We start from the raw sequence: 11,630 nt of genomic DNA on the forward strand, positions 1-11,630 counted from the left end.
TATTACTATTCTGATTTTTATGGAGAGCAGTGGTTTTCTCCATGGTAATGCCGACTGTGAGCACCACGGTGCATAGGAGGCTTGGAGAAAAGGTTGCTGCAGAGGCTTAGCTGCGTTGCCCGGGTTAGATGTGATGTCCTTACATGCTCGGTAGAATACACACTACTAAAGAGAACAGCCTCAGTGCTGATGTTCTGTTTGTGTAGCGGAAGTGTGTGTGGGGGAGTGTGTCAGGGAAGTGTGTCAGGGGAGTGTGTAGGGGAGTGTGTTAGTGGAGTGTGTAGGGGAGTGTGTGGGGGAGTGTGTAGGGGAGTGTGTAGGAGAGTGTGTAGGGGAGTGTGTAGGAGAGTGTGTAGGGGAGTATGTAGGGGAATGTGCAGGGTGTGTGTAGGGGAGTGTGTAGGAGAGTGTGTAGGGAGTGTGTAGGGGAGTGTGTAGGACAGTGTGTAGGAGAATGTGTAAGGGAGTGTGTAGGGTAGTGTGTAGGGGAGTGTGTAGGGAGTGTGTAGGCGGAGTGTGTAGGACAGTGTGTAGGAGAGTGTGTAGGGGAGTATGTAGGGGAATGTGTAGGGGTATGTGTAGGGGGTGTGTAGGGGAGTGTGTAGGCGGGCGTGTGTAGGAGAGTGTGTAGGGAGTGTGTAGGAGAGTGTGTAGGCGGAGTGTGTAAGGGGTGTGTAGGGGAGTGTGTAGGCGGAGTGTGTAGGAGAGTGTGTAGGGAGTGTGTAGGAGAGTGTGTAGGACAGTGTGTAGGGGAGTGTGTAGGGGAATGTGTAGGGGAGTGTGTAGGGGAATGTGTAGGGGAGTGTGTAGGTGGAGTGTGTAGGTGGAGTGTGTAGGTGGAGTGTGTAGGAGAGTGTGTAGGGAGTGTGTAGGAGAGTGTGTAGGACAGTGTGTAGGACAGTGTGTAGGGGAGTGTGTAGGGGAATGTGTAGGGGAGTGTGTAGGGGAATGTGTAGGGGAGTGTGTAGGCGGAGTGTGTAGGTGGAGTGTGTAGGTGGAGTGTGTAGGAGAGTGTGTAGGAGAGTGTGTAGGACAGTGTGTAGGACAGTGTGTAGGGGAGTGTGTAGGGGAGTGAGGGGTGTAGCTAAGCTGCCATATGGGCAAAAACAGATGCAGCGTAAGGAGCAGTGGAGTGTCCTTGACATGTCAGAGAGAGAGAGTGAGAAAAAAGAGAGAAAGACAGAGAGAGAAGTACAGAGAGAGAGAAAGAACGAGGGAAAGAGAAAGAGGGAGAAAGAGAGAGAGTGAGATAGAGAGACAGGGGGAGGTAGGGGGTGGGAGATGAGAGAGGGAGAGAGAGAGAAATAGAGTGAGAAAAAAGAAAGAGAAAAGTAGAGAGAGAGAAAGAATGAGGGAGAGAGAAAGAGGGAGAGTGAGAAAGAGAGACAGAGAGGGAGAGAGAGAGCAGGGGAAGAGAGAGAGATAGGGGAGGTAGGGGGTGGGAGAGGGGGAGAGAGAGAGAGCGAGAGGGAGGGTGGGAGAGGGAGTGGGGGGGTCACAGATGGCACAGGCCTGAAAAATATCTGTGGATTTTAACCTCATTTGACAAAATGGGAAGCTCCAGCCCTCCTGTCACTACAGTAAATGTCATTGAGGTAGAGCAGCACTGCTCTGATACAGATACAGTGGGAGAAAGCACACACACACACACACACACACACACACACACACACGTACGCCCATACACACACGCGCATACACACACACACACACGCACACGCCCATACACACACACACACACACACACACACACACACACACACACACACACACACACACACACACGCCCATACACACACACACATAAACACACACACGCCCATACACACATAAACACACACACACACACACACACACGCCCATACACACACATACACACACACACACACACGCCCATACACACACACATAAACACACACACGCCCATACACACATAAACACACACACACACACACACACACACACACACATGCCCATAAACACACACACACTCACACACATGCATGCACATGCACGCACACACACACACTCAGACAAGCACATACACACACGTGCACGCGCAAACACACATACACACACACACACACACACACACACACACACAAACACAAACACAAACACACACAGAAACCACAGACAACACTGTTGAGCATTCACACAGTGATTAGAATCCAAAGCCATCCTCACACAGACGAGGTGTGAGTGGTGTGAAGGTTGGGTGTGTGATGTCGTCTGTGCTACAGTGATACGGGTGGTGTAAATGTGAGTGTGATGGGCTGTGATAATAAGTTCTATAAATAGCTCCACCCATCTGCTGCTCTTGGAGTGTGTAGAAGGCGTGCACATGGCAGGCCGCCCGTGACACACAGATCCTTCTCCTCTTACATACGAGGGCTACTGCGGCGCTGACATGCACAGCTCATGTTTCCCAGTCCCAGTCCTGCGGACCGCGAGTACTGCGCAGTTCAGCGCTGCACCTGCCTTGAGAAATGCTTCTAATCGCTGGCTGATCTCCAAGCCCCTCTGCGTGGTGTGTTCGAGCAGGAAACGCTGAACTGGAAGCCCAGATGGGTCTGAGATCCAGTGGTAAGTCTGGCAGGCCTGCTGCTTAGAGAAAGGATGTCCTTGTAAGTCATAACAGGGGTCTTTTGTGTCAGATGGAAAATTTGTCCCGTTAAATTCCAGCAGATGCTGAACCTTGCGGTGGATAGAGCTGGCACCTGCGTTCACCTTGAGTGAGGTCAGCAGTCTGGCCAGCTCTGTGGTTTCTCGTGGCTGTTCCATGTGTCAGAGCGGATCCACAGCCGGATGGGTTACAGGCTCTGTCTGGACCTCTTTTGCTTATGTTGAAGCCTTGTTGTTTGGGGTGTAAATGCTGAATCAGAGAGGGTATTGGTTTCTCTCTCTCTGTCACATACACACAAACACACACACACACACACACACACACACACATAGTGATCTCTGCTGAGACAGCATTGTGTAACAGAGAATGCTAGGAACAGCAGTTTCCTGAGAAACCAAGAGCAGCAAAACACAGAGAATGAAAGTGTCCACAGACAACATGCCACTGTCAGTACTGATAAAGGCACATTCTGACTCAGTTCACAAAGCCACAGAGTGGGCAGATTTAGTCTGAGATTAACAAACCTCACCACAAAACATCCTGCACCACCAAAGACAAGAGGAAATAATGTATTCCTGTCTTAGACTGCCTAATTCTGGCACAGCACTGCAGAACAGATGATATTAGACCACACACACACACACACACACGTGCACACACACGCGCACACACACATCAGCTAACAGAGGAACAAATACCTGCTCATGACCTGGCTCACCACACATGTGAGAGTGATACTGTACAGGGCCCCTTACAGAAGGGTCCTCAAAGGGCCCCTAACAGGGGGGTCCTCAAAGGGGCATCCTCACAGGGCCGTCCTCACGAGGGGGGCTCACAGGGCCCCTCACAGGTGCTGCTACCTGAGCAGTTCATGTGAGTGCAGTGGAGAGAGTTCAGTGAGGGGCCCCATTCTGCAGTGAGTACTGCCAGTGAGGGGCCCCATTCTGCAGTGAGTACTGCCAGTGAGGGGCTCCGTTCTGTAGTGGGCAGTGGGCAGTACACCACAGACATTAGTGCAGCTCACAGAGATCGAAATAGAACAATTGACGCAAACAGGAAACGTGTCACATGGGACACAGGCATGACTGAACTGTCAATCAATGTCAGTCAATTCTACAAAATCAGTCTTACAAAAAGCAACTAAACTGCTAAACCACTGAGCTTGGTGCAACCTTGAAAACAAGAGAACTGAGAGAATGAGTATAAAATAATGGAAAAACTCCTTTTGGTGGGGGGGGGAGGGTTAAAATAAAATTTCAAAGCATGAATTTTATAGCTATTAAGTACAAACTGAATCTCTAGAGCTGGAATGTAAAAGTGATTATTGTCAGGATTAATAAACCAGTTCTAATAATAGAAAAATAAATGGCAAATGTTTTTTACTTTCAGTTGCTGTGCTCATGGAGTCTCATCAAGGCTGTTTAAGTCAGTGGCGTCCTTCCCCAGTGACTCCGTCCTTCAGAGAGCAGCTGGGTTTCACACTCCAAAGCCAATCTGCATAGGAAAGGTCAGACTCACTGCAGTAACTGTTTAAGATATAACGCAGACCCAGAATGATAAAACAGGTCTGTGTGTGTCCCGCACCCTGACAGAGCCACCACGAGCTCTGAAGACACCAAGTGAAAATGTGCGGCTCCATTTGGGAAGATTTTCACGGCTGTGTGTGGTAGCGCACAGAGAGGAGAAATACAGACACGTGCAACCCACCAGTCTGAGGCGCCCTCCCTGTCAAACCAGTCCTGCAGCAGCTCAGGGGTGTGGGCTCACGGGAATGGCGACCCCCTTAATCACATGGGACTGATGGAAACATTTATTGCGTGGCAGTCAGAGTTCTTTTGCACTGGTCCACCCAGCAGCTCACAGATCCACAGGGAGATAATTAAAATAACTGCAGCAGCACAGACAGGCTCCACCTGACCCTGTCAACAGCCGCATGTCAATTGTTTTGACGTCTGCTGTCCCCCGCGCACGCCGTTCATTGCCTCAGGAGCTTCAGCGCCGATGTAAAGAGGTGCATTGTGGGAAATGGATCACAGAAAACAGTTCTGTTCTACCCACATGGGTGAACGGGACCCCTGTTACTCATGCTGCGAAGCAACTAACTGTCCAGTATGTTTAAGGCATCAGCTACAGTTGGCATGTGGAGGCCAGCCAGTCTAGCACAGCTCCGGAAACGACAATATAATAACCACAGAAAACAGGGGACACGCCTCTGGACACTGCTAACGAAGCTCCTCTGTCCTGGATGGATAAACACTCAGCTTTAGGCCTGAGGAACTGCTCCTGTGCTCTGGCGGAAACACAGCGTCTGTGTCTCAGGGCGGAGACCCCCCCTCCCAAACTCTACTGGCTAAAAAATAATGTAATAAAGTTCTCAAAGTATATAAATTAATTTTCATTCAGTAAATTCATTTGCATACGTGTTAAAGACGTCCCCAGCTGTCTGGGATGTCCATAACAGGGGTCGTTTGGGGGGATCTCCTACAGGAAGCACTGATGGTGTTCCAGTCATTCTGCATCGTGTGTGCGTCTGTGTGTGCGCTTGCATGTGCGTGTGTTATCTTATCTAGAGCCTACACCACTTCATGTGCTGATTCCAGTGTAGTTAGGCAGCAATCCAATCTACAGTGCCCCCTACGGGGCGCTGTCAAGGCCCACTCTACGTAATTGTGTGAGCCGGGTTAATGGCCAACACACCCATGCCCTACTCAGTCCTGAGGACAATGCGCACTAAAGCTAATTTAGCGTAATGATACGGGAAGAGCTTCTATAATCCACCCAGTATGCGGTCTTCAAGAGTCATCTGTTTGTGGAGGAGGACTGCTTTCTGAGAAACCACCTTAGAAGCCAAAGATCTCACCATTTCCAAAGAACCAGTCCTGGATTACTGTGTACAGGGTCCATGTTTCATATGAGAACAGAGGTGTCAGACTGGGTTCTAGATATACCATGTGAGTCGGACTGTGTTCTAGATACAGCACAGGTGAGGTAGATTGTTCTAGATACAGCACAGAGCAAAGGTGTCAGACTAGGTTCCAGATATCAGACAGGTGTGTCTCACACACACACACACACACACACACACGAGACAGCGATCAGAAACACTTCCATTAGTCAGAAGTATTAAGTGGTTCTTCAGAACTGATCTGGATCTGCAGAGTGTTTTAAGATGTGTGAAGATACAGAAATATCATTAGCAGTCTGTGTGGGGGATGGGCGTGTAGAGAAAGGTAGATGTCACACACACACACACACTGGTGCAAGGCCACGCAAGGTCAGGGGTGAAGTCGGCTCACTGATGTCTGCTAGCAGCTCATTGGTCAAGCCGTTCACTGACGTGTGCTAGCAGATCTTCTCATTGGTCAGGCCGTTCACTGATGTCTGCTAGCAGCTCTTGTCATTCGTCAAGCCGCTCGCGGATGTGTACTAGCAGCTCTTCTCATTGGTCAGGCCGCTCGCTGATGTCGGGTGTCTCTCAGACACAGGAAGTCTGTCTGACTAGCAGGTGACTTCAGCTCTTCTCATTAATTCTCATCCACACCCCCTTTGTTCATTTAACAATGAAAATGTACTCTGTGCAGGGATTCTGTCTAACTTCACAGATTAATACTGATATAGATGCTCAGATCCCCGTACCCCTCCCAGGAGACAGGATTCACCTGAATACTTTACAGGAGTTGTAAACAAACTGTGTTAATGTATCCAGGCACATGAACAGCCGGTAATTAGATGAAAGCGTGTGTCAGTCTCTCTCACGCTGTTTATGTGGGCAGTCGTTCTGGACCAGTCCTCTAACACTCACACACACGTATGTTTTTACACCGAGCGTCAGAGCTCGGAGCACCTTCTCCTGCTCACAGAAGACAGAGAACCAGCCAGGAAACTCATCAGCAGAAAGCAGCAAAGACTCTTTCACTCTTGTGAGATTATACATTCACATGCTACACGCACACATGCACACACGCACACGCACACGCACACACACACACACACACACACACACACACACACACACACACACACACACACACACACACACACTCACTATAGACCAGCTGGCCACATATATAACATAAACCAAGAAATCGCCATGCAGTAACTACATTGTACTGCACTGGGGGGGGATCAGGGGGGATAATGATAATAATAATAATAATAATGTAATGCTCCCATATATAACCTACTTCTTAAATGACTATAAATAAACACCAATCTTGCATGGAAAATATACTAAGAACTGAAGTGAAAACTTTCACCTCCCACAACACAGTGATCCTCATCGAGACACAGTGGACACACCGGCACACAGAGGACTCAGAGGACAGACCAGCACACCGAGACACAGAGGACACACCAGCACACAGAGGACACAGACCAGATACAGAGGACACACCAGCACACAGAGGACACACCAGCACACAAAGGACACACCAGCACACAGAGGACACACCAGGACACAGAGGACACACCAGCACACAGAGGACACAGACCAGATACAGAGGCCACACCAGCACACAGAGGACACAGACCAGATACAGAGGCCACACCAGGACACAGACCAGATACAGAGGACACACCAGCACACAGAGGACTCAGAGGACACACCAGGACACAGAGGACACAGACCAGATACAGAGGACACACCAGCACACAGAGAACACAGACCAGATACAGAGGACACACCAGGACACAGAGGACACAGACCAGATACAGAGGCCACACCAGCACACAGAGGACACAGACCAGATACAGAGGCCACACCAGCACACAGAGGACACAGACCAGATACAGAGGCCACACCAGGACACAGACCAGATACAGAGGACACACCAGCACACAGAGGACTCAGAGGACACACCAGGACACAGAGGACACAGACCAGATACAGAGGACACACCAGGACACAGAGGACACAGAGGACACACCAGCACACAGAGGACACACCAGCACACAGAGGACACAGACCAGACACAGAGGACACACCAGCACACAGAGGACACACCAGCACACAGAGGACACAGACCAGACACAGAGGACACACCAGCACACAGAGGACACACCAGCACACAGAGGACACAGACCAGACACAGAGGACATTAGTGAGTCTGATGTCATCATTTAGAGCCAGTCAGCCCACTCACATTACAAACAAGAGGCCAGGCTGGGTACACAGCAGATATCAACCCCACACTAACATCATGGCCCCACAGTATGACCCCACAATAACACCACAGCCCCACACTAACACCATGACCCCACACCATTACCAAACACTAACACCATGACCCCACATTAACATCATGACCTCACACTAAGACAATGACCCCACACTAACACCATTACCCAACACTAACACCATGACCCCACATTAACATTGTGGCCCCACAGTATGACCTCACATTAACACCATGACCCACACTAACACCACGGCCCAACACTAACATCATAACCCCACACTAACACAATGACCCAACACTAACACAATGACCCAAAACTAAGCCCCCACACATCCAGTCACTGAACATCAACACTTCTGATAGCAGTTCTATCAACACCAAATGAACCTTAATGCATCCACTGTAATATTTCAAAAGGTATAAGTCTTGCAAGTACTGCATAGCTAGCAGCGTTACACACACACACACACAAACACATGGTTTTGTGGGGAGACTTAATAGTCAGAAGTATCACTGCATTTGTCTGAATGTGCTCACTAAGCTGTGGAGAGAATTCCTGGAGCTGCAGATTCCTGCCAGCACAGCAGCGAATGTCATTAAAGTCTAAACCTTCCAGGACGGATTCTGCTACGCTGCGCTGGGAGCTGACGTGCTGTGAACAGGCTCACGCTCCAGTCCAGCTCCAATCCAGCTCATGGGTCACAGCCAGTGGGCATCTGGGCAAGCAAAGCAAACCCTTCATTAGCTCAATGCCACACAGTCTGTGCTGTACACGTGAAGAACATACTGGAAACTCAGACAGCAGGGCCGTAATGGGTCCACGCTGTCCTGCTCCACCCAGACACGCTCCACCACATACACGCTCCACCCCAAACACGCTCCACCCCACACACACTCCACCCCACACATACTCCACACAGCCACTCACGGCTCCAACAGTTCCCCCTCAGAAACACTCCGAGAGGATTCCAGCTCCCAGATCAATCCAAATAATTAATGTTTCTGCAGCGGCTCAGTGACTTCGCCCTGGCTTCCTTTACGGCTCGCAGGAGGAAATTCATAAACAAAGAGAAAACAAGGAGGTGAAGAGAGTTTCCTTGGCTGCTGTTCAGATGACATCCCAGTGCTGGTAGGGAAAGCTGCAGACTTTGGGTTATAAAACCTGCGCAGAGTCTAATCACCTGAATGAAGGAGATGGATATTGATTTGTTTACATTAGCATCTCCAGCCTCTGACGGTCATTGATTTTGTGGGACTAAAATCGTCTCTGAGGTCAGTTTCAATTTGCATACAGAAGTCATTTGGTTATTGAGCATTTATACAGCCTCTGCACAAAACAGGAGGCGAGCTCCACCTCTGCAACACCCATGAACATGATGCAGCACCACCCTACACCACCACCGGACATGCTGCAGCAGCACCCTAAACCACCACCCTACCCCACCCCTGGACATGCTGCAGCACCACCCTACACCACTACCTCTGCACCACCCCTGGACATGCTGCAGCACCACCCTACACCACCAACCTAAACTGCCCCTGGACACGCTGCAGCACCACCCTACACCACCCCTGGACATGCTGCAGCAGCGCCCTAAACCACCACCCTACCCCACCCCTGTACATGCTGCAGCACCACCCTACACCACCACCCCTGCACCACCCCTGGACATGCTGCAGCACCACCCTACACTACCACTACACCACCCCTGGACATGCTGCTCCGTCATCCTACACCACCACCCTACACCACCTCTATACATGCTGCAGCACCACCCTACACCACCAGCCTACACCACACCTGGACATGCTGCAGCACCACCCTACACCACCCCAGGTCACCATAAACCACCACCTCTGTATCGCCCCTGGTCATGCTGGTCTGTACAGGCTGCATATTGGATTGCTGCTACCCTAAAAATTAAACTGAAGACAACATCACTGACCATTACTAATAAAGAAAGACGTAAGCGAGAAATAGGAGACTGAAGCGGTACGTAAGTGAGAAATAGAAGAATGAAGAGACGTAAGGGAGAAATAGCCGAGAGGCTATCTGGGGTCATCTGGGGTCCAGTTCACAGCTGTAAGCATTAGACCTCATCAGTGAAATTACTGAACACACAATTTTAAATTTCATCACCAATAACAACAATAAATAAAATACAAAACAATTAAATGCATTTCATGTGGTTTTAACCTGGCTCTGACAAAAATGTGACAGAATGTGAACATCATTATAAACACAGAAAATTATTATAAACATTTAAGGACATTATAAACACACAGAATATGCGTTGGCTTCTAATAATCCAATCAGGAAACAGACTGCATGTCAATTAAAAGGGTCACAGGTCAAAGGGGAATGGCCCAGGGTTAGTGCACTTAGCCAGTTGCCTTTAATCCAGAATGAAATGTGCAGATTTGAATTGACTATTGAATTGATCGACTAGTTCTATATAGGAGTCTGATAGTCTGATAAAATGAACTAAAATCAACCAACATGACAAAACTGTGACCGCTGTTTTAATCAAAATACTAAAACTCTGATAAGGCAAAATCAGAAAACTGTAAAATCTCACCCACCTGGTGAGACACTGAAGAGAACTGAGCACAGTGTTCCGTAAATAAATGATAAGGACTGAGAAATGATGGAGAAGTAGAGAGCTTTGGATTCTTTACCTGGAGCTGACAGGAACTCATCCCCTCTGTCCTCCAGGGCCTTCAGAAGGGAGACATTAAACTGCACACCATCGAAAGGTCTCATCTTTTCTCTTAACACGTAGCGCAATAAAGTCGCTCACATTATTACAGCATCAGCAAAAAATCCAGGAGACTCATTATCAAGTATTTATATGTATGACATTATTATTTCATTATTATTATTTCATTTCCAGTATTAATATCCTCTGTGATTTCTCGAGCAGCTGGTCCTCAGCAGATAACCAGTAAACGTCGTAATAATCTCCGGCTGTCTATGCATCAAGATGGAAAACATTACATATTCTGAAACAGTCAGTAAAACGCTGGAGTCTTCTGCAGTCAGGTTCCGGGAGCCCCAGAGTGATGAAGACTCTCCTCCTATATGACTGACATGAGGAAGAGGAGGTCCTGAAACCTGACAGAGACGAGACAAGTCACCTTGCACTCTCACATGCTTATGCACACACATCACACAGTTCAGGAGTGCATGTGGTGTGTGGGGTGGGGGTGGGGGTGGGGGGGTCCTGCTTATAAAATGACTGGTGGGTGGGCTGAGGTACAAAACAGGTCACAGAGACACTTACACATCAATTAAACTCACACGCCATCACCATTACACTAATTGCTATGGTTTCTATGACTGTGATTTTTCAAATCTCCTCAAGCGGTTAACAGGTTAATCCCTGAATCGTGGGCAGACTAACCCCACCCAGCACTGACACATTCATTAACAATCACAGGAATCAAAAGGTCACTGAAAGGTCAATCCACTCCGACCGAGCCATTTGTGTACAATCCTGATGCGATCGCTCTTGGAAGAGAGTGATCATGATCATTACCATTACTGTTACCTTTACCCCACCAAGAGTTCAAAGCCTGACTACAAGCCTCAGTAATGCACAGAGAGTCTAATTAAAGTCACGCCATCTGTCTCAGCGCAGGTGAGCTGGTAGCTGGAAATATTCTGCTTTCTCAAGCACCAGTCACGGGATTGTTTTTATTCCAGATAAAAGGCCGTTGGTACGAGCTAGAGCAGTTAGACATTAGCAGTGCCTCAGTCATCTTTACATTAGTGTGTCAAAGTCGTTTAAGGTCACAGGGGCTCGGGGCGGGAAGAACGACACTGC

At 48.8% G+C, this 11,630-nt stretch overlaps 1 long non-coding RNA gene across 1 annotated transcript; it reads right to left on the bottom strand.

Annotated features, from left to right (window-relative positions):
* Nucleotides 1–2,488: 2,488 nt before the first annotated feature.
* On the bottom strand, nt 2,489–4,116 carry LOC145657569 (uncharacterized). The gene is made up of 3 exons (XR_014123381.1): nt 4,010–4,116; nt 2,731–2,907; nt 2,489–2,604 (listed from the first exon to the last, which is right to left on the bottom strand). It is a non-coding gene; the product is annotated as an uncharacterized LOC145657569 (long non-coding RNA).
* Between the last annotated feature and the right edge of the window lie 7,514 nt (nt 4,117–11,630).

This window comes from Electrophorus electricus, chromosome 4 (assembly GCF_041902795.1).
Source record: "Electrophorus electricus isolate QZ-2024a chromosome 4, ASM4190279v1, whole genome shotgun sequence".
Taxonomy (NCBI): domain Eukaryota; kingdom Metazoa; phylum Chordata; class Actinopteri; order Gymnotiformes; family Gymnotidae; genus Electrophorus; species Electrophorus electricus.